This window comes from Pteronotus mesoamericanus, unplaced genomic scaffold, assembly GCF_021234165.1.
Source record: "Pteronotus mesoamericanus isolate MK-2021 breed Mesoamerican mustached bat unplaced genomic scaffold, CSHL_Meso_final contig_78, whole genome shotgun sequence".
Classification (NCBI taxonomy): Eukaryota; Metazoa; Chordata; class Mammalia; order Chiroptera; family Mormoopidae; genus Pteronotus; species Pteronotus mesoamericanus.
The window spans coordinates 1,513,616-1,536,310 of record NW_026555258.1 but is presented as its reverse complement, the minus strand read 5'-3'; positions in this window follow the sequence as shown (position 1 = coordinate 1,536,310).

Below are 22,695 nucleotides of genomic sequence, written 5' to 3'. Positions count from 1 at the left end.
ATGTGCTGCTGGCGGGAAGGTGCCTCTCCGTCCCCATCACACAAGGCAAACGGCCGGCTGGCATGGAATTCAGGGGTGCAACCTTCGTCTTTCAGGCCACGAGGTGGCCGCTCCCTTGGCGTTCCCTGTTGCAGAGAAATCCTGAGGCCAACTTGATTTCTGCTTTTTTTGTTCATAAACCTCTTCTTCATCTCACGGGGGCCAAAACGTGAGAAGGGGGCTTGCTTTTCTCCTGAGAAACGCAGAGCAAATCAGCCCGGCCCCCACCCCCACCCTTAGCTCCCAGGGTCCCGCTTTGAGTCAAGGGCCAGGCGTGGGCCAGACCATCGCGGCTTTGTCACTGGTTGGCTGGTGACCTTGAGCGGTCACTCCACCTTTGTGAGGCACCCACCGCCCCTTCTGGGCGGGGAGGGGGCGCTTCCTCCCTGTGCCTGTTAGCGCGGACGTGGTCGGGCCGATGGACACGCACCCCCGACGCCCCCGTGGCCTGGAACAGAAAGCATTTCTCGCCCCTGCTCCCTGTTCCTCCTCACACCCCTGCTCAGTCGTCCCGGCCGCTGCCCCCGTGGCAGGGGAACGACCAGCCGCCCTCTCAAGACATGTCTCTCCCGCCCGTGTTTTACTAGAGCGAGTCACGCGGCCACCCACACTCACTTCAAAGGGGGAGGAGGTGCCGCCCATGGCCCAGGAGCAGGGGACCCGCGCCCCTCCCAGAGGGGGTGGGGGAGGCTGGGAGCCGCCGCGGGGACCGCCCCGCAGCTCCCACTGCACCGAAGGACAGGGGTGGCTCCCTGCAGAGCCCCCAGCCAACTGCGGGGGGAAGCAGGCGGGGCCGCGGTACGGGCGATGGGTGTCTGTTCACGGGGGGGTCAGGCAGGGCCTGGCAGTGACCGTGCCTGCGGGCGTCGGGGGGCAGGCAGGTTCCCAAAGGAGACGAGGAGGTAGGTTACTGGTGGGGTGGCGGGCGGCGGGGCGGCAGGACCGAAGGGGTGGGCAGACCTCCCACTGGCGCCCCAGCTGCCTGAGCACGTTGCGTCCTCCCTCCCTTGGCCCCATGCGCCCCGCGGACCGTCCTCGGCCCGAGAGCAACCCCCCTACAAAGGAAGGAGCTGGCAACCTGGCAAAAGGGATGGCCCGCTCTTCTGAGTCCCTGGTGCCTTTGGGGCTTCTAAAAAGCAACTGTTTTAATCTCAAGCTCGAGATGTGATAGGACTCGGGCCGGAGAGTTTGGTTTTGAGGGACACGCCCCAGGCAACGGGGTGCACCCCTCAGCCAGGCCGCCCAAGGCGCCTGCAGCTTCCCATTCAGAGTCTCCATCCCTCTCTGCTTCTCTCCCCCGTCTCTCTCTGTCTCTGTGTCTCGGTCTCCCTGTCTCCGCCTGTCTCCCTCTGGGCCCCCTCTGTCCCTGTCTCCCTCCCCGCTGCCCTCCCCGCTGCCCTCTCTAAGCCAGACAGACAACAGCATGATGTCAGCTGCAGTCCGAGCAGCCAGCTTGTGTGACTAAGGATCCACGCTGCTGCTGCTGCTGCGGGGTCTTAGGGAAGCGCTGCTCCTGCCTTGTCTGGGGAGCAAGAGAGAAGCAGCCCCGCCTGGGGCTTCCTTTCCCCCTGGAATAGAGCACCCAGACCCCTGAAACCCTGCTGGGCGCCCCTGGGAGCCCAGAGGCCTCCCTGCCGGTGGAGAAGGGGCTCCCGAGGCCGCTGGTCTCCCCGGCCCAGCAGCCCTGGTAACAAGCTGGCAGCATCCCTGGGAGCCAGGGCTGATGACCATTGCAGATGCCGCTGGGTCTGCCAGCCCGGGCACGGGCAGAACAAGGTCCCGCTTCCAGGGGGTCATGTTTGCTGTGTTGTTCTCGGCCTGCGGGGGAGACATGCCAAGGGGCGTCACCCCCCTCGTGGGCTGCCACTAGGACAGAGCGGCTGCGGCCCAGATCCCCCGGCCACCAAGCCCACGGGCCGCTCCTGCCCAGAGAAGCGGAAGCACACATGTACCCCTGGGGCGCCAGGGCAGGAGGGGCCTGGTGCACGTTTCCACCGCTGAGCGTGGCTGCTTCGAGCCCGCGGTTTGTCCGGGCGGCCGAGGGGGGCCGCCTGTGGTGGGGGCCTGGGCGCGGGGGGCAGGAGTTGCTCCCTGGGCGGACACGGCTCCAGGAGGCTGGGCTCAGACGGACTGAAGGCTGGAAAAGCAGACATTCCTGTTGATCTCGGGGTTTTAAGGCAGGAAAGTGTGAAGATCGAGGGAAAACGAGAGAAAGTGGTTACCACGTTTACACAAAGGCACGAACACGTCCAGCGCGGGGTTCCTGTCCCTCCCCCCCACCCCCCGGCGGGGCGAGGACAGGAGAGAACAGGGGTGACTCGCCCACCGGAAGCCAGGCTGCCTCCTCTTGGGCGCACTGGGAGGGGGTCTGCCCCCAGGGAGGCCCCGAGCGAGCGGGGCGAGGGGCAGGCACGTCCCGGAAGACGCAGGGCGAGATCCTCACCGGCGGCAGGCCGGCACGCAGGCTCAGCCCCAAGGCCAGGGACGCGGGGCTCCAGCCGCCGGAGAGACCACAGGCGCCCCGGTCCGGTTTCACAGGCGGGGCAACGGAGGCGCGCGTGGGGCATGACTTGTACAAGGCTCCGCTCCGGTCGGGCTCCCTGATTCTCAGCCTAGAACTTCCCTTGAGGCTTAGCACAAGCGTGTGCTGCTGTTGGTCAGGCCCCGCGGCGGACGCCGGGGCGCCCGCGACCAGCTGCCACGGCCCGGGCCGCGTAAACAGCAGGCGCTCATTTCACAGGACTGCAGGGAGAAGGGTGAGGTGCCGGGGGCGGGGTCCCGTGCGCAGGGGCCCGCCAGGCGGGGGCGGGGCGGGCCCACCTCCAGGGCGGCCGGTGGATAATGCCCTGTATGTGGACGTCCACCCACCGCCAGCCCGTCCTGGCCCTGCGGGCAGATGCGAGGGACCCATTTCTCCCAGGAGAGCTCCGGGCCCCAGCAGAGGCGGCCAGGGACGGATGTCAGACTGACCAGGAGCGGCTCCCAGAACCAGACGGCGGGCTGGCGCGGCGCCTCGCCCAGCCCTGTCCACGTGGGGTGGCCCACCCAGGACCTTGCATTGCACAAGCGAGGCCTGGGCTTGGGGGCCCCAGGGGGTCTCGCGGCTGGACCGGGAGGAGGCAGCGAGGCTTGGGGGGCACGTTTGCACAGTGAGTCACTGCTCGTGCAAGGCTCCCGTTACCCACCGTCCCGCGTTCGGGAGACTAGGCCCCCAGCCTTGAAACCCCCACTGCCTCTGCCTCCTCCGGCCAAAGGGAGGTCCGGGGAGGGGGGGGGCGCGGGCAGGGCCAGCCATGGACAGAGTCTTCAGAAACGCGCCGCCCTGGCCGAGGGCCAGCGTGGGTCAGCGGACATCTGAAATGAAGGGAGTTTTGTTTTGTTTTAAGGACCCAAGTTCGGCCACAGCCCGGCGGCCGAGGGCAGCGCCAGCCTGGCGTCTCTCAGGGCCGACCCGGAGCAGCCGATATAAATGACTCGTTTCAGTGCAGAGACGGCTCGGTGGGCAGAGGGCCGCCGTAAAGGGCCCCGACAGCCGCCCTCTCGGACCGGGCACCCTGCGATCTCAGGGTCATCGGGGGGCTTCGTGGTGACGACAGGCACCGAGCTTGTTCAGCCAGCAGCCGGGCGGGACTCTCACAGCCTCTGGGTTTCCGACGGTGGGTCCGGGGCGTCAGGGACCCTGAAAGGCCCCGCCACCAGCTCACTCCCACATCGGCTGCACTGTCTCACCCACCAAAAAAACGCCAGAAACTCTTCTGCGGCTAATTCAGCCCAGAAGGCACCAGGCTGAGTGTTGCTACTGTAAATAGATTTCTTCATTATCCGAGGCATTTTTTTGGCCAAAGGGCTAAGGGAAAAATCCCAGGAAATAGTCAGTGTCTGGGCTCCGCAGCCGGGCTGCAGGAGGCTGGCAAGCCTGGCGCGTCCTTGCCAGGGACGCAGCCTGAGGGGCGGGGGCCGGTGGTCCCGGGCTGCGCATCCATGAGACCGAAGCCGGCAGGAGGCAGGCGCCTGCACGCTGAGGGGGCCGCGTTCCGCGGTTGTATCTGGGATTTCATCTATGGAGGTGGCGGAGGGACGATGCAGAGAGGTCAATGGCATCGAAGCAGAGTTCATTACTTATGGTTTTCAAGAGAAGGGGCCGCACGCTGGGGGCCTCGTGGGGAAGCGCCAGGGTGGGCCAGGAGGCAGGGGCCGAGGGAGCGCAGCCCGGAGTCTTTCCCGTGGTTTCTGAGGAGCGGGGGAGGGGAGGAGGCGGGTCGCAGCGAGCTCAGCCGTGCCAGCGACTTTGCGCAGACCCGAGAGGCCGACCCGCCCTGCCGTGCCGGCCTGCGCCTTCCCGCAGCTTCGGGAGACCGTTCCCAGCCCCCGACACGCCGTCCGGGTCCGCGGCCTCTCCAGCCCGTGACGCTGTACCCGCCCCACCAGCCATTGCGCTCGCTCCAGACTCCGTCCGCACAGGCCGCCCCCTGACCGAGCCCAGTGAGTGACGGCCGGTCCCACCACCCCCGGCCTGCTCCAGCCAGCCTCTCCCAGCGCCAGCCGCCATCCTCGGTGTTGCGGGGCCGAGGCCACAGGCTTGTCCCCAGCGGCGAGAGCGGCCAAGACCCTGGATCCGTGAGGCGGGACCCAGCTGGGTCCCTCTTGGCGCATCTGCAGCTGCTCGCGGTGTTGACCACCCAACGGGATGGGCGCAGTCACCCCTGAGAGCTGAGCTGGCTCTTCCGGGAAGTCACGGGTTCCCCCCCACCCCCGTCAGAGTGAGGAGGCCCAGCAGGGCCCAGGCCGCCCTGGGGGACAGCCCCCCACCCTGCCTCCACCGCCGCCCGCCATCGGCCAAGCCCCCGCCCCCTCTGCCCATGCAGGGCCGGCAGGGTGGGGATGCTGTCAATCAGTAAATTCTTTTGAAAAGCGACATTTAAAAACCATTTCAGGTCAACCAGAGGGTACGCTTGTTGACTTTAGAAAAAGGAGAAGGGAGGGAGAGAGAGAGGGAGAGAAAATTGATCGGTTGCCTCCTGTATGTACCCAGACCTGCGACCGAACCTGCAGCCTGGGCCTGCGCCCTGACCGGGCATGAAACCCACGACCTTTCGGTGTGCGGGGCGATGCTCCAACCAGCAGAGCCCCCGGCCAGGGCGGCCTTTCTTCATTAAAGCCCACGGCCCTCTCCGCTCCTCCCCACCTGGAGCGAGGCCGGCCTCGCCCGAGCAGGGGCGCCCCAGTGAGCTCCCCAAGGACGGGGCTCCACTGGCCCTCAGGAAGCACCGGGCTATCTCTCCGGCCGGGGATGTGCCCGCGGCCGCAGCGTCTCTCGGGTTCCACGCTTGGCAGAAACTTCCCGACTCCCCTCAGCCAGGCGTGCGCTGCCTCGGTGCTCCCTGCGCCTCTCCAGGCTCCCAGAGGCACCAGAGGACCCGGGCACCCTGTGAACTGGGGAGCCTCTCCCCGGGACCTGGCTTTGCGGCCGCAGGGACGGTCTGGGTCCCAGGGGGCCTCCCGCCTCGCCTGCAGCAGCGAATCGAAGCCCCTGGGTGGCACTTGGCCCGGCTTCATCGCCCCAGGTGCTCGCAGGGCCCGCCGGGTCCGCGGGCGGCAACGCTACCTCTGCCCCTCGCTGGGGAGGCAGCATCCGCGTCCAGGAAGGGAGGCAGGGGTTGTGGCTGTCCCCAGACGTGTGCCATGACGTCAATAGGAACAGGCATCATCTGTTAGGATTGAACCTGCGCCCCACGCTGGGCAATGGCCCCGGAGGTACATGCTTCTGTCCCCATTTCACGGATTGGTAAACCGAGGTTCCGAGAGGCCCTGTGTCTTACCCGAGGCCTTTTGTCTAATAAGTAGCAGGACCAGGGTTCAGAGCCGCCTCTGTCTTGTCGCAAAGGTCTCCCCCTGTCTCCACACCCTGGTGCTTCGGGGAGGGAGGCCCGGGCCCCCTTCCACAGTTTCCTAAGGCAGCTTCCCAAGGCCAGCGCGGCCCTACCATCTCAAACATCCGGGCTTTTCTAGCTCTCAAACACAGCACGGTGAAGGGACACCTTGTTAGGAGGCTAACGTCCGTGCATCCGTCACCCCGGCCGTGACACAGGCCGCGGCCCGTACCCTTCCCCCGCTGACCCCCCCCCCGCTGACCCCCCGCTGACCCCGGCCACTAACCACCACCTGCCGCCTGCGGTGACTGCAGCCCTCCTCTCCTCTGCGGCCGCACTATCTAATTACGCGGCCCCAGCAGCACAACTCCCTGCCGTCTGTGTCCTCGCGCTGCGGAGGCGGAATCGTGCCGCCCGCGAGTGCTCTTTCATGGTCAGGGTCCCCGCCTTTCAAAATGACGCTCCGGGGTTTCTCTGTGTCATGCCGCGGAGTTCACGGATCCCTGACTGCGCTCGTGTGGGTGTGGGGGTGGTGCCGTGTGCTCGCTCGCTTCACGAACACACCACACGCTACCGCGCCGGCGGCTCTCGTCAGGCACCGGGCCCCGGAGAAGCTGCTTGGAACCCGGGCCCTGCCTCTTGGCGCAGGCCGGCCGGGCGTGTCTGGGAGGAGCGCCCCTGCTCCCGGGCCACGGGGCCCAGCTCAGCCGCCTGCCCACGCTGGCGGCAGCCACAGGCTCCCGGGACTGCGTTCTCACCCGTACACAGACCCGCCGGGCCCGCCGCGGCATCGCGACGTGATTCTCTGTCCCGCGGCGTTTGAAAGCCGGTTTCCCCGGGCACGATGAATGAATCAACGGCACAGAGCAGTGACCCCTCTTCCTCAGGGCTCCTCCCCACCTTGCTTGACTTCGGGTCCTGTTACTTTTAATGGTCCCGGCTGTGCGGGGAGGGGAGAACATCTGTCTTTCTCTACTGGTGAGGTTGCAGAGGCAGGGACCGTGGCGAGTCCGCCGCGCGTGCATCGCCCGGCAACGCCCGAGCCTTCAACCTCTGCCGCCGCCTTCCACAGCCCTGTGAGCTGACTCGGACGAACGTGGCCACGCCGTCCCCCGCCATGGGCCGGGACGAGAGCCACCGTTCACAGGCGCCTCGCTGGCACGCTCCCCTGAGCGCTGCCCCCGGCACGGCCTGGCTGTGATGAAGCACTACTGCCATCCATTCCTTCATTCCTCCAGCCAGCTCTGTCATGTGCCAGCAGCGAAGGAAACAGCGGCGGCCGCTGTGGAGCAGCGACGCTTGCGTGCCAGGCGCTGTCCGCGGCCCCGCAGGGCGGGCGCACTCCGTCCTCACGCAGCCCCTCCGGGGAGACGCAGCAGCTTCCCCACTGGGCAGGCGGCAACGCCGGCGCGCAGCGAGGCGCAGGGAGTTACCCAAACCCGCACGGCTCACAGGCGTCAGGATGAGCGGCAGCTCTGGGCTGTGGCTCTCCAGCATCGTGTCCTGAGGGGACCCGGAAGCCAACTCAGCCCGCACCCTCCTGAGGGGCCCACCCTGCGCATTCAGGACACGCTAGAGGGCTACAGACCACGCGATCGCAGGAGAGGCTCGGACAACAGAGCACCCAGAAGTGGAGCCACACGAGGAGACAGTTCCCACCTGCTCTGCAAAACACACTTTAAATTTTAGGATAGTTTTGGTTTTACAGGAAAGTAGCAGCCAGTGCAGGGGGCTCCCGTGGCCCCGGCCCCCCCGCCCGCCAGCCTCCTTCGCCGCTGCCGTGGACCGCTGGTCGGCCCTCAGGAGCGACACTGGAACGCAACGCGTGGACCCGGCGGCGGAGCCGCTGAGCAAGCCCCACACCTCGGGCCGAGTTCGCCAGCTTCCCCCAACGCCCTGCCTCTGGCCCTGGATCCCACCCAGGACGCCACTTGACATTCAGTCGCTGCGTCTCCTCCACTTCCTCCAGGCCGCGACGGCTTCTCAGACTTTCCCTGTTTTTGATGAACTTGGCCGTTTGGAGGGCTGGCCTGGGATTTTAGAGAACGCCCCAGAGTGAGATCTGTCTGGCGAGTTTCTCCTGGTTAGACTGGGGGCGTGGGGGGGGCCGCCGTGGGAGGGGCCCTTCCCGCCACATTGTATCAAGGGTCCCTGTCGTCTGCAAGACGTCCCTGGCCGGGGTCGCCTGCCTGAGCCTATGCTTGCCGGGTTCCTCCTCCGTGAGGTGACTTGGGTTCCTTTTCCACTCTGTCTGTGCCCCTCGGAAGGACGCTGCTGGGTGCCGCCCACACGCTGGGGCGGGGGGCGCAGAGAGGAGCAGGCACACAAATCGTGGGGATCCCATGCCGAAAATTTGTCTCTTCTCATTTATTTAGTCATTCAATCATTTGTTTGTATCAGCATGAAGTTCTAAATATTTACTTTATACTTTTGGTTTATACTCCAATTCTGCCTTATTTATTTTGTTCCAATTGTCCTGGCTTTGGCCACTGGCCTTTGGGAGCTCTTCCCGGTTGGCCCCTGCGTCCCTGTGACGTGCCCCCATCCTTGTTTGGGGGGGGTGGTGTACTCTTACATGCTCCAGGCTCATAGCGCACATATCCCGTGCCGGCCCGAGAACCGGGAGCCCCGGCTCCTCCTGTTGGAGGTGGCGTTAGCGACCGAGGCCGGGGCCCCGGCCGTGCTCCTTGCCGCAGGCGGCATCGCGGCCACCTGGCTGGCGATCTCGGCTGGCAGGGCCGGGAGCGGGTGTCTGAATCCACCTGTGGTCACGCGCGTCAAATCTGGATCTGCCACCTCGGTCTGCAGGAAGCTACGGCCCCCGTCCTAACCCCGCCCCACAGCGTTTCCCCCGCGTAGCTGCTCCCTCCGCGGACAGCGGCCTCCCGGGCCCCGCTAGTGCCCGCGCCTGCTCTCGGCTGCCCGCGGACAGCAGCCTCAGGACGGCGAGGCCAGCCCCACGAGGGGCGGCATTGCCCGCCGGCGCGGCGCGGGTGCCCGGTCCCTTCGATCTCTGGCCTCACAGTTCCAGGCAGAGTGCCACCCCGGCAGCGACGCCCCTGCAGGTCAGCGCCCGTTTCCGCGTTCCCTTTGGCGACGTCTGTCACACACGTGCAATACAACCAGAGCCGTTGGCCACGGGCTGCTTTCCACCCTGGGGTCCGCTCACGTTTCAGCCGACTTTTTAAAATGTCATACGCTGAGGGTCACTCCTTGGGCTGCAGCGTTAGGTGAGTCTTGATGCACACACAGCGTCGTGTACCCCCACCCCAAGGGCCCCCCGTGCCTGTCTTTGCGGAGGACTGCTCCCCCACACGCAGCCCCCGGCCGCCACCCATCTGTCCGCTGTGCGGGGGGGCCCTTCCAGGACCCCATGCCTGTGACACCCCACGGCACGCAGCCTCTCTGGGCTGGCCTCTTTCACTGGGCAAAACGCACTGAAGACGCGCCCACAATGCTGCGCGGACACGCACCGCTCTCCCCATCATCGCTCAGGGACGCCCCGTGGTCTGGACGCGCCGTGGCTTGTTCATCCCCCTTCCGACCCACGCCGCGGCTGCTTCCCGTCCGGAGGCCTCTGAAAAGGGCGGCTGTACACGCCCCCCGCCCCAAGCGTGTGGGGGGCCTGAGTTTCCCATTCCCGTAGGTAACTACGCAGGGTGTGATTCTGGGCCGTCCGGTGGGGGGGGTTCTGTGTCCCCTCTAAACTGTCCCCCTGTGGCTGTGCTGCCGTGCGCGCCCACCAGCCGCGACGGGGCTTCCTGCTGCCCCCACGCCCGCGCGCATTGGGCGGTGCCAGCGTCCCGGGTCGCAGCCTCCCGGGCGGGCGAGGCGGGCGGCCTCGCTGTGGTCTCCCCATCGGCGTTTCTCCGCCGACCAGGCTGCCGAGCCGCTGGTCGCCGGTGGCTCGCCCCGCCTCTCCTTTGGTGAAGGGCTCGCTCAGACCTTCGCGCGTTTTAACGGGGTCGTTTCTCACTGCTGCGTTCTAGGTGTTCTCCGCAGACTCTGCCCACGAGTCCCCTCCACGGCGCACGCCTCCCCTGCCCGGCCTGTCATTTCCCTCCGTGAAGTCCTCTCCCCAGCGGCTGGGACTTTAACACGGGCAGGTCCTGCGTGTATTTTGTTAGACTTACACTTGAGCGACTCACTGTTTTGGGTGCTATTTTCCTGATTTTGACAATGAGGTGAATAAAGACAATTCCATGAAGGAAGAAAAATAGTCTTTTCAACGACTGGCACTGTGGTACTTGGCCATCCTTGGGGGTGGGGCGAGGTGTGAACAACTCTTATTACTCACGAAACAACACAACACCAAAAGCCTCGGAAGCCCCACGTGACCCGGGGTGAGCGTGCAGGTGTGCGGCCGCAGCGGGCGGCCTCCACGTCCCCGTGCCCGGCTTCCCCGCCACGACGCGAGGCAGGCACACGGGGGACGATGGCCCGACCAGCGGGCAGGCTGTCCTGAGGGGTCCTGACAGCACAAGCACGCACGAGGACAGCATCTGCCCTGCGCTGACGTTGAAGAAGCTTCAGCTTTATGACGAGGTCGCAGCGGCACGAACGTCCCCTTCTGGCTCCCGTACCCACGGCACCGACCCTCCCTCGGATCTTGGGGCCAGCGGGTCCTTGCCTGTGTCCAGCTGGGGTCCTGGGTCTCGGCGACCTGCCGCGGTCGCTGGGGGAGGGCCGGGTGCTTGGCTGGGCGGCGGCGGCCCCAGGCCTCGGTCCTGACGGAGGCCACGCCGGCGCCTGGGCCGGGGGCGCGAGCTGCGCACGTGCACAGGGACCGGGACGTCAAAGGGCACCCCGCTCCGAGCGGGGTGGGGCCTGGCGCCATCACCTGGTCCTTGTCCGCTGCGCCGCGCGCCTCCGGCGGGGCTTGATTGCCTTCCCGACGCTCGGGCTGCTCTGTGTGGGCAGGCCCGGCCGGGAGGCCGCGCTGACAGGACACGAGAACCACATGACGGGGCCGTGACTAGACGTCGAACCTTTTCTAACAGGTTCTTGCAAATCACACAGAGGCTGGGAGCCATCTCCCTCGGCCGCAGAGAGACGGCCCAGGCACAGCGCGCGGGGGCCCCAAGGGCACGTGGCGGCGGGAGGCTTGCACCGGGAAGAGCTTTGGGATGAGAGAGGAGGAGAACCGACCCTCCCTCCGCAGCACCCCCGCTCCCCCGCACGGCCGCCCGCCTTCCGCACGCACGCAGGCCGAGGGGCTGCTCCGGGGCCGCGCAGCCCGACGGCCCGGCGAGGCAGCGGGCTCAGCCCCGTGTCTGCTCTCCACACGCCCCGGCCCGACCGCACCGCCGCTGCCCCGGAGCCCCCACCCCGCCTCGGCGCATCCTCGGAGGACGGAGGCCGCCCGTCTCACGCGATGGGCCATCTGCCCCACAGGGCGGTGGCCAGCCCGATGGGCAGTGGGTGTCCCCTTGTGTGCCACTGGGGTGGCCACCCACAGCCAACAGGAGAACAGGGTGAGGTCGGCCTCCCGCTGGGCAGGCGGGCGCTGGGGCGGACGGGGCCGTCGGCCAGGCTCACCCGTCAGGGATGGAGGCGACACCGGCTCGACAGGGCACCATCTGCCTGGGGCGGAGCAGGGTCCCCGCGGGCCACCTCCAGGACTGGGCCTGGGGATGCTACTCGCACACAGGGGGCACCCCAGGGCGGACCCGCACCCTCGCTCGGGAGCCGCTTCAGCCCCACACAGACCGCCCCGCTCCGTCCTCACCGCAGCCCCACAGCAGCTGCGCGCCGAGCCCCGGCGCCCAGGGCAGACAGCCAAGGCAAGCGCCGACCCAGCCCTCCCTCAGGCCCAGGAAGGGGCATCTGGCGGAGGCCTCGCCCTCCGCAGCCTCGTCTGGGCCGGGCGGGCGCCCCTCTGGTCTCGCCCCTCTGGTCTCGCCCCTCGTCTTGCCTCCTTGGCCCCTGACGCCTGCCTCCCACCATGGTCCCCCCCCACCGCCTGCTCACCTGGCGGTCTGCCCGCCCCCACACCTGGCTCCCTCTGCCAGGCCTGCTGGGCTGGGCTCCTCTGCGCCTCCCTGGGGGCCCGCCGCCTGCCTGCCTTTTCTGGGCCCCCCAAGCGGGTGAATCGGTTAACCCGTGGCAACGTGCACCGTCTCAGGTCCTCACGAGCCGGTCCCGTGGAACAGCACCCTGGTCAGTCCGCCTCCACCCTCCACCTTGCTCTGGAAGGGCCTCCACACGTCCGGGGTCCCGTCCACGCATGCCCAGCCCAGCGGACCCAGGATGCCCACCGGCCAGGCTGCTGGTGCCCCCCTCACGCCCTGCCCACCGGCCCCCAGGGTCAGCAGAGCGGGGCACCGCAGGGCCGGGTGGGGGCAGAGCTGGGCCATGACCCCCACCCGTTTCCCTGGGCTGCCCGGCCGTCCCTCTGTGACAGTTCCGTCATCTCGAGCAATTTCCTTTCTTGTCTGGACACTGATTCCGCTCCAGATGGCTTTGCCCTCTGTCCCCCTCCACCAGGTCCCGGCCCAACCCCACGGCCGAAGACGGGGAAGGAGCCGCTGAGGGGGGCGGGCGCTGGGGGCCGCGTGGGCTGGGCAGGGGATCCCTCGGCCGAGGGCCCGGCCCAGCGAGCCTCGGCTGGTCCCGTTCCCTGAGCTCGGCGGCCACAGCTATGTCACAAGCATTTTTAGACTGTGAGTCAACGGTTAACAGCAATTAGCGCGATGCTCCGAGGGAGGCTATCTTGTAGCTATTCTTGCTGTGGTGGTGGCAGTGGGGGTCGGGGGGGGCTCTGACAGGCACTTGGGGGCAGGGAACGGGGGCGATGGGTCGGAGGGAGACGTCCAGGCCTCTGGCTGCGTCCCACGGGGAGCGTGGTCTCCCGAGACACAGGGCGAGGCGGGCTCGGCCGTCCGTCCCTCGGGACCGCACGCCGGGGCCGCGCTCGGCTCCGGCCCCGCCTGCGTTGCTCGTGCTCCAGCTGCTTGTCCCGCAGGAGCCGGACGCCGCAGCAGCTGCGGCCCCGGGTCCCCGGCCGGCGCCAAGCCTCGTGGGACGGAGCGGGGGTTGAGGCGAAGCAGAAAAGGCGACGTGTGTGAAAAAAACTTCCCATCAACATAAACGTTCAAACCTGTGGAGAATTTTTATGAGTTTATTTGAGCTGAACTGACGACAATAGCCGGGAAGCCAGATCCCCACGGACTGAGGACACGCTCTGGAAGGGGCCGCTTTGCAGCTGATTTTTGCGCCAGAATCAAAGGGGACGCCTGAGGGGTTCCATGGAGCCCACTGGTGGTGGATGAGGGGGTCTCGACGCGGGGAGCAAAGGAGGGGGAACCTCTGGGCCTGGACGGGAAGCGCAATGGCAGGCGCACACGTCTCGCATCTGCTCTGCGCAGGGGCTGTGCCCTGGAGGGTCCGGAAAAGGGAAATTGCCCGGACGTTGCCAAGCGCGTTACAGCAGATGCCAGGAGACGCAGGCGGGCGGCTGAGGCGGAGGAGGGCCTCTGTCGGGCACACAGCGCCCGGGACAGCACTGCGCGCCCCGGCTCGGCGTCAGTCCCAAAGCCTCCCGGTCAGAGCCTCCCACGTGGCTACTCCCGTCTCGGACCGTGTGCGGCCGCCCCGAGTGTGTCAGGTTTCACACGTGGCGCTTTGTCGTCCGCGTTCCCGGTCTGATGAGGGTGGATGTGCTCATCCGAGGCTGCGGAGCGGGAACCAGGGCGGACAGGGACCCGTGGAGCAGACTCCTCCTGTTTCCTGCCGGATTGTCCAAGCCGGGGCCCGCGGGCCACACGCGGCCCAGGATGGCTGTGATTGCAGCCCAACCAACACGAAATCGTTAATTAAACCATGATGAGATTTTCTCGTGGCTACGTGTCTCGATATAGTTCACGTGTGGCCCAAGATAACGCTTCTTCCTCCAGCATGGCCCCCGACAGGCCCACAGGCTGGCCGCCGCAGGGGGTCCTGGGGCCGCGCAGCCGTCCGCTCCCTAGAGGCGGTTCCGGGACAGGCGGGCGGGGCAGGCTGATGCCGCCGAGCCCCAGGGCGGCCCTGGTGGCCCCGGGAACCCTGACGTCTCCACTTGGGGTAAGGACCAGGGGAGCCAAGACCCGGCTCGGGGCAACGGGCCTTTCCATCCCCAGGACGCCCCAGCTTCACCTTCACACCCAGGCGGCCCTGGAGGCGGCCCCTGCGCCTGGGAGCCGACATGCGCAGAGGGAGCGAGGCGGCGTCCATGAGGGCCTGGGTCCCATGGGTGACCAGGAGCCTCCACGGCCTGCGCCCCCGCCCCCCCCCCCGCCCCACCCCCCCCTCCCGCCGTGAGCGGTGCTGGAGGTGAGATAAAGGGGCCAAGGGGTAACAGGTGGAAACTAGGCTTCGGTGCACAGCACGAAGCACGCAGAGATTCCAACTATGACACGCACCTCAAACTTATGTGACGTTAGTGAGAATTTTGGTTTAAAAAGTAGTTCCGGGGCCCCAGGCCGGCTAAGCGTCTGCCCCGTGTGCTTCCGCTGGCTCAGCCCAGCATGGGGCTGGCGGCTGGCGCTCACCCCAGACGACCCCCACAGACCCTGGAGGCAACAGCGGTGCGGGGGCCACGCAGCTCCTCCGAGGGCCCCACCCCGACGGGCCCGAGCGGCAGCCGCCAGCAGGGGGGACCACGCGGAGGGCGCCGCGTCCTAGGCCTCCGGGCTCCCCCCACCGCGAGGCCAGCCTGGGTCACGCGGGAGCTCCAGGGACCCAGGCTGCCGGGAAAATCAGTGAGACCCCAAGACGCCCCGGTGCGCTCCGCTGCCCGGGGACCCCCCCACCGAGGTCAAATGTCCTCTAGAAGAGGAGGAACCCCTGGAAGAACGGCGTCTACCGACTGCCGGGTCAGAAACGGCCAGGGGTCAGCTCAGAGGGGAGCCTGAGCACACACAGGAGGGGCGCAGGGCTGGGGGCGGCTCTGCCGTCAGACGCACCGGAGCCTCCACGGCCCGCAGCCGCCACCCGAGGAGGTGCCTGGCGGCTCTACGCCCACTGTCCCCGTCCGTGAGGCCGACGGCGCGTGCGTCACGGGGCTGCGCAACGGCGAGGGGCAGTAACCCACGGGCGCGGGGCCCCCGTTCAGCGCAGGACGGGCGGCCCCACCTCGCAGCCTGTGCCGGTTGGTTCCGTGGTGGGCGCTCCCACCGCGCACGAGTTCAGGGTCCCGACGGGGTGCGGCCTGGCGGAGCCTCGGAAGGGCCTTCTGAAGATGAGGCTGGCGGTGGGGTGGGGGGGAGACACCCCGTGAGGTGACGATGGGCACCTCCAGGACGTGGTCTACACCCAACTCCACGATATTTCAACCTTTCTCATTTCACAGGGCACGTAAATGCATCGCTAAAATTCTGCGACACACACAAAAATATATTTTCAGCGGTGCTGACCAAAAAGATATAATTTTGACTCACTTACACCAGCCGGCTACTTACTGTTGTGTGGGCTGTGGTCCATGTTTCACTTGACAATCTAACAGGAAAGAGATCCGAGCCCCCGACTAAATAGTCACGCGTTGTTGCCTGTTTTAAAAGATCTTGCGGCAAAGCGGTTGGAAATCGCTGCCCTGAGTCAGCCCAAGAGGTGCAGCTCTCGGAGCCCAGGCCCGGAGGAGGGCCCGCCCACCGGCCGCCCCAGGAACTAACTGGGGAGCCTGTCGCCCCCGCGGCCTGGTCCCCATCCACGGAACTGCAGGCTCCTCCGGCCCCGAGGCCACCCGGTTGCGAGGGAGATGACCCTCCAGCGGGGTCACTGCCCTGCTCGTGGGAGGCAGGCGTGCTGCTGCCGCGTGGGGGCGGGTCTGGGGACTCCTCCGACCTCCTGTCGCGGCTTCTGACAGACGCCGAGCCACCGGTGAGAGGGTGCGACAGCCGGGGCTCCGAGTCCCCGGCCGAGGGCCTGGACCCCGCGGGCTGAACCCTGGGCCTGCGGAGTTGGGGGTCAAGGGTGGGGGCAGCGAGCTTGGGGGGAGGAGAGGTGGGGCGACAGGCACAGCCACGCGGGGTGAGGTGCGGGCGGGCGCTGTCCGCAGCCCTGACCGCACCCCTGACCCGGGAGCAGAGTCGACCCCAGTCCTGGAGGAGCCGTCTTCCTGGGTGGCATGCGTAGCCGGGGAGCCAGCAGGCCGAGCGGCCCCGGGGCCCCTGCGAGAGCCCGGTGCTGTTCTGGGCAGGGTGGAGGGCGGGGGACAGGGGCCCACGGCTCAGTCCCTGGGAGCTGCTCCGGACCGAAGGGGCCCCCTATGCAAGGCCACAGCCCCCCACATCATGGGACCAGTCCCGTAGGGACTGGGGGGGCAGGCGACATCTGGGGCACCCGTCGAGACAGCAGCAGAGCGGCCCGGCCTGGGGCTCCTCACTCCTCAAAACCACCTGCACATCGTTCTCCGTTTCCCAGGCCTCCAAAGATCCCACCTCGGCCCGGCCCGGCCCGGCCGCGCAGCGCCAGGACCAGGCGCGAAGGAGGGCCCCCCCCGAGCCGCCCTGCGTGTGCCCGGTCAGCGGCCTCTCCCAGCCTGCAGGGCCCTCCACCCACAGCGTGGGCAGGGGCACCCGGAGCCTCGCCCCCCGGGGGAGGCTGGTCTGGGAGGCCCGCTGTGACGTCCGGCGAGCGTGCTCTCTATTAGCTGTGCAGAGCGCACTGGGCCCAGCCGCTCCGCGGGGACACGAGGAGGGCAGCCGCACGTAGGCCAGCCGCGGAGAGGCGAGGCGCCCCTCTGTGCTCCGTGGAACCTTGCCTGGGACGCTCCGCGCGGCCCCGAGCCAGCCTGCCGCTCCTCCAGGACATCATCCGAGCTGCTGCTGGAAACCAGCGCGAACACGACCCCATGCGTGCACCCCCCACCCCCCCGCGGCCCTCCCACTGGAAGGTGCTCGGGCGGGGGGCCAGGCTGCCCGGGCTCAAGGGGCCACAGACGTGCTTCCTCCCGCGTGCGGCTTAGTGCAGCGAGAAACAGGCCCTTGGGGCTGTACCCTGGAGAGTTCAGTAGTTTTCAAACCATGTTTCCTGGAGCCCTGAGGGGTCCACCGAGGACCCTCAGAGGCTGACTGGCGAGGCACCCCCCAATGGCTAGCCCTGACCCTCACCCCATCTCAGCCTAGGCCACATCCGGGGCTCCCACACGGGACTTCACGGGACAGAAGGGCCCTGTGGCTGAGAATTCAGTGGCACGCTCCCGTGTAAACGATAGCAGGGCCCCGGCCAGAAACAGAAGCAAGACAGCGGCGCCTGTGTGGCCACATGTCCGCTGCGGACCGGACTGCCCAGCTCCACGTAGGCAGCTCGCCGGGACCACATGGGGGGGGGGGCGCGTAACCACGGCAACCTCTCCCCAGTCCTTGCTAAGCAATCCTTCCACAATGTACAATCACTCTGTTTATAGGGAGAATGCTGACCATATATTCTGGTTTTCCGTGCACAATACTTCACTAGGAAAGAATGCAGAACCCACCAAAAGGAGCACACGCCGCGCTTCGCGCAGGCAGCCCGGGCGCTCCCCTGTCCGTGGGGCGGTGCCGGATGGGCTGCCGCGACCCTGCCCGGCCAGGGGCCACCGCCCAGAGCGCGGTCCCCGCAGGCCCAAGTGTGGGGCCTCCCCGCCCACCGGGAGTCCTCCCGGAGACTGAGGGGCACGCGGCTGTGCCGGCCACGGGGCTGGAGGCTGTCACCGGGCCAGACCGCCCGGCGTTCCTCCGTCACAATGAAACTTCAGCCCAGATGGAGGCCCGGGGAGACGTGCTTGTCTCGCGGGAGAAGCCATAGCCTGCCTGCCTGCCTGTGTGACTCCAGCTGGGCTCTGGGTCTCTGGGGGAGACACACACACCCCCTCGTCGCCTTGCAACACCAAGTTCAAGCTGAGGAGGGAAGATGAGTTTCAGATGCTGAAGACAGTCTGCTGGGGCTTCTCAGGGAAAAGCAGCAGCCCCCCGCCCCGCCACGGGGCCCGGCTTCGGGGGCGTTTCCATTCCGGATTCTGGTCTGTGATGGATGTGGCGGTCGCGTCGTTGGTATTCCGAACGTGGCCTGCAATTTCCTGCGACCTGGAAATCCAGATGTTTCCTCATTTAGGCGTTGCAACTCAGAAATTGAATTTTAGAACAACGCATGTTGGGATTTTTTTTTAAACGTGTCTTTATGGGGACGCACGCGAGGCAGAACTGCCCATACGCACATGTTGCTCAATGAACACTCCCAGGGCACGTGCCCCGGTCAAGATTCCTACGGGACCCTCTTCTGGGCACCTCCCCCCCACACCACGGTCCCTTCACCTGTCCCCAAACGACCTCCACCGTGCAGCCTAACGCTGCCTTGAGCGAACGCGATCCCACGGGAGGGGACCCCGGCGCAACTCCTTTCTCCTGCTCAACAGGCCTAAGACTCCTCCCCATCGCTGCGTGCGCCCTGCTGTCCGCGCACACTGAGGCCTTTCACAGAAAGAGAGGAAAGGAACTCAGCCGGTCGCTGGAAGGAGAGACCGTGGGCGGCGCCCTGGGTGGGATGGCCTCCGCGCGCCCTCGGCCCCGTCCTCCCTGAATGACGCCGTGTGTGACTTGCGCCGCTGGCATGCTTCGGGGCTCCGCTGAGCTGGGGGGAGGAACTGCATTCAGAAGGCTAGTGACAGGCGCGCCCCCGCCCCCGCCGCCCCCGCCGCCGGTCCAAGCGGGAACTGGCCGATGGGAGCTTTTCCGTTCACTTCACCCAGCGTCGGCTCTTCTTTCAGTAACGTGGGGGAGAGGCTGGCCCTTCCCTGCGCCCTCCTTCACACACACTCCTTTCATTGAGGGCACGGACCACGCACCGTCCCCGCAGACCTGTGTGGGACCCGGGGCCGGGGCCGGGGCCTGCGGGCTGCCCCGGAGGGCTGGGCGCGCCAGCCGGGGCCGCTCGCAGAATCCGGGTGCCGTCGCCAGCAGCTTGTCCACAGGGACAGCCAGCAAGGACACACCAAGGACAGACACAGCCCGTCTGCAAAGCCCTGAAAAGTTCCAAAATACAGGGCTGACTTCACAAGGAACGCACAGGGCCTGTGGGCAGAGAACACGAGGACTAAGTTACACCCAACAAGATGGGAAAAAGAGAGGACATGCCTCACGGGTAGGATCACGTTAAATATAGAAACTTCACTTCCCCTCAAATTGTTACTTCAACGGAACGCTGCCGATCGAACCCCAGCAGCGTGCTGTGCGGCGGGGCTGGCGGGAGCCTGACACGCCCCCGTCAAGCACAGGTGAAACAGCTCAGTAATCAGGCCGGACCAGGGAACGCTGCGACGGGAACGCCGTCCGCTCGGCAGCCTGGCGGCGAAGCCCCCGCGTTCCGGCCAGCCCGGTGCCGGACTGCCGGCCCCGTCGGCGGAACCGCACAGGTGCAGAAACAGCGCCGGGAAGGCGTGCGGGGACGGCGGATGGCAGGCGACGGGGCACCGTGCCGACGACACCCATTTGGGGCAAAAAAGCGGGAGGGAGGCCTGCGTTCCTACCTCCCTCCTTCCACCGAAACCAACTCCAGGAGGAGAGTTTAACCGTGAAAAGCAAACCATAAAAAAGTAGGGAAAGCTACGCGTGGGCTTATGATGGTCTCAGAGGTGGAAAGACCATTCCAGAAGTGCCCTGAAAAGTTGTAGAGGAAAATATCAACCCATGTGAGTACATACAATGTGAAAGTGCTGTATAACACACACACACACACACGTGCACATAAAGCCATGTAATATACCGCTGCTTAGATGCCACGTGCGTGCGTGCTTGTGTGCGTGTCTGTGTACACGCAAATGCAGCCCATATATTCAAATACAAAGGTAACCTGACCGAAAAAAAAACCCTGCCACAGGGTAGACCAAGGCTCAGTTCCTTCCTAAACCCAGAGCTTATCCAAATCTGTCAGTCAGACAATGCACATAGAAAAAGAAAACAAACAGCCTGCAGTTTACATAAAAAGATTCGCAACCCAACTCGTTATTTTCAACCTATTAAGAGGACAAAAAGTTTACATGTCCAACCCCCAGCGTCGGCGAGGGTGCGGGGAGGGGCGACCGGCTGTCCTGGCGCCGGGGCGAGGTGCGGCGGGCGCACCCGCTGGCAGGCCACCCGGTCCCGCCGGCCAGCGTGCGGGATCCTGCAGCGAAGCCGCCTGTCTTGAGAGAAGCGGCCGAGACCCGCGCGGCAGGACGCGCGCAGCCCGCTGCTCGCAGAGGCCGAGGCTGCGCACGAAGCAGCTCTGGCTGACGTGGGGCACCCGCCGCGGCGCCGCCTTCGCTGCCCTGGGGAGGCGACCGCTGCCCGGGGTGGAAGGTCCCCGTCGTCCTCACGCTGAGCCGAGGGCGGCGCGGAGAAGCCTGCGGGCTGCCGAAGGCCACACGGATGGCTCTGGTTAACGGTTTATTTGTTGGAATGATTCACGTCATCCTTCCAAACAGTTTGAGGCCAATTCTGCTTACCTATGCACTCTGACTAACAGCAAATTGTAGGGTGGACCCCACACGGGCGACTCCTCTCCAACAGGCGGATCCAATGACTCTGACGTGTCCCAACAGACCGTCACCGCCCTGGAGACCACGGGAAGGCTCCAGGGTCCTGAGCAGGAGCCTCGAGCCCGAGCCCACGGAGGGGGCGTCGTGCTGAAGATTGTGGACGTTCGGCCAGCAGCCCACAGCCAAGCGTGGCCCTTCTCCCCCGCAGCACCGCGCTCCCTGAAGAGCCCGCGGAGCGGCGAGCACCGTCAGCCTCTCTAGGACGCTGCCTGAAGCAGGCTGTGGCCGCCCCGCCGGGCGGGTTCGCCCCGCCCCCGCCGGGCCCGGCTCTGGAGGCCTTCCAGACGGGCCCCCCACACCCTCGGCGGAGGTCCGGGAGCGCGTCCCCTCCCGTTGAACCGGAGAATCGATGCGGGGGGTCCGTCCTGCCGCCGAGGTGCTGGGTCTCTGGGTCACTGGCAGCCGGCGTGGAGGTCACTGCGGGGAGCAGGGCCTGCAGGGGTCACGGCCTCGGCTGCCCTGGTGGCTGGGACCGAGACTTTAACAAGTGCCCCCCATGTCCGCGAACCTCGGGTCCTCCCTCCTCCCTGGACCTGCCCCCAGACCATCCCCAGGGTCTGCACGAGTGGGGCGGGGAGGCCGCCAGCAGCCCCTCAAGGGCCCCTGGGTGGGGGGCAGGGACGCAGCTCGATGCCAGGGGCTCACCCTCCAGACAACTGGTCTACCCCGCCCACCCTGCAGGAACCCCTAGTCCCAGGAGATGAGGGCTCCTCCCAACTCAGGATCCCCTCCTGGGGAGAGGCCGGCGCCCAGCTCTGCTGGGCCGGCGCGTGGGTTCTCCAGGGAGCTGTGAGGCGCACCTCCACCGACAAGAAAATGACGGTCCAGAGTCACGTGGGGCTCAGCCGTGACCAGCCCGTGAATCTGCCTCCATGGCCCCCCAGGAAAAAGCAGCCAAGTGTGGGAAGAGGCGACGGGGTGCGCACAGAGCGCCTCAGGGTGGGGCCTGGACCCAGCCCCTCCCTCAAGAGCCGCCTGGGCACGCTCCCTTCCCGCTCAGTCCTCCATTTCCCCAAACAAGGGGTTGCCTGCACCAGGGTTCACGTGGGTTCCTCCCACTGCACCTCCGGGCCCCCAAGGTCTCCTTGGGCATCTCCGTGGGGTGGCAGGACACATGGGGGAGAGGGGAGAGCTGGTGACAGGGCCCTCGAGGGACAGGGAGGGGGCAGGTTAAAGGGCTGCTGTGGGCGGGGAGGGAGGCGGGAGCGGGGCACACCCACGGAGGGCCCGGGCCGACCTCCCGGGACCCGGCTTCAGCAGGCCCCATGCTGGCAGCGCCGAGGGGAGGCGAGGGGGCAGGCCCGGGCCAGAGCCCCCCGGCATGCGGGGGCGGCCGGGAAGCCCCGCTGGGCCGGAGGAGCCCGCCGCGGCCCGGCCCGGGCCCTGCCCCCCCAGCTGGGCGGCAGCTGTTCTCCAGCAGCCTCCACCGCTCCCCCCACATCCTCTGCTTGGAGTGCTTCTCGCTCCAGTTGGAATTTCTTTCCAAATGGTAAATATTTCATTTCCATCTGTGAGGCTCCCACACAGACGGCCGTGACACAACATGGAACATGCCTCTGCCCCTCGGTCCCGCGCTCAGCGCCGAGCGGAGGAGCTGGCGGCGCAGCGGGAGGGCGCGCCGTTGGCACGGCCGTCCGCCCCATCTGGGTCCCGATAAACCAAAGGCTTGGCTCCCCTTCCGAGCCTCCGGGCCTGCTCTGGGGCCAGGAGGTGACGTCATCGGGGTGGAAGCAGGAGCCACATGCCGGCGTTTGTTTCGGGCCTGTCTGGCCCAGGGTGGGCGCTGCTCCCTACACCCCCCACTCTGCGGAGCACAGCCGTTACCAGCGTGTGTGGGGGGCCCTGCCACCCAGTTACGGGGCTTGGGGGTGCTGCCCCCCACAGACGCCGGAGGCAGGAGAGGGGCCCACTCTGCAGACGGCTGCCAGCACTGAGCACAGTGAGGCTTACGAAGTGCTAAGCCCACCACTCCCTGCAACCGCAGGAGCAGCTAGAAACAAGGGACCCTAGAACTTCAGTCTAAACATCAGCCCACGGACAGGGGAGCGGCGCCTGAGACGTGCGGCCGGCTACCAACTGGAGGGGGCTGCGGGGCGCACACCGCGGCGCGCTGTGCCGGCCCCAGGCCCCGCGTCGAGTCCGGGACCGAAGTCCTGGGCGCCTGTCTCCTCGGAGCGGTAACCGCGTGGCTGTGCCCGAGCGAGGGCCTTCTCGGGCCTCACCCGCAGCGGCACGGTCCCGGGGTTCATTCACAGG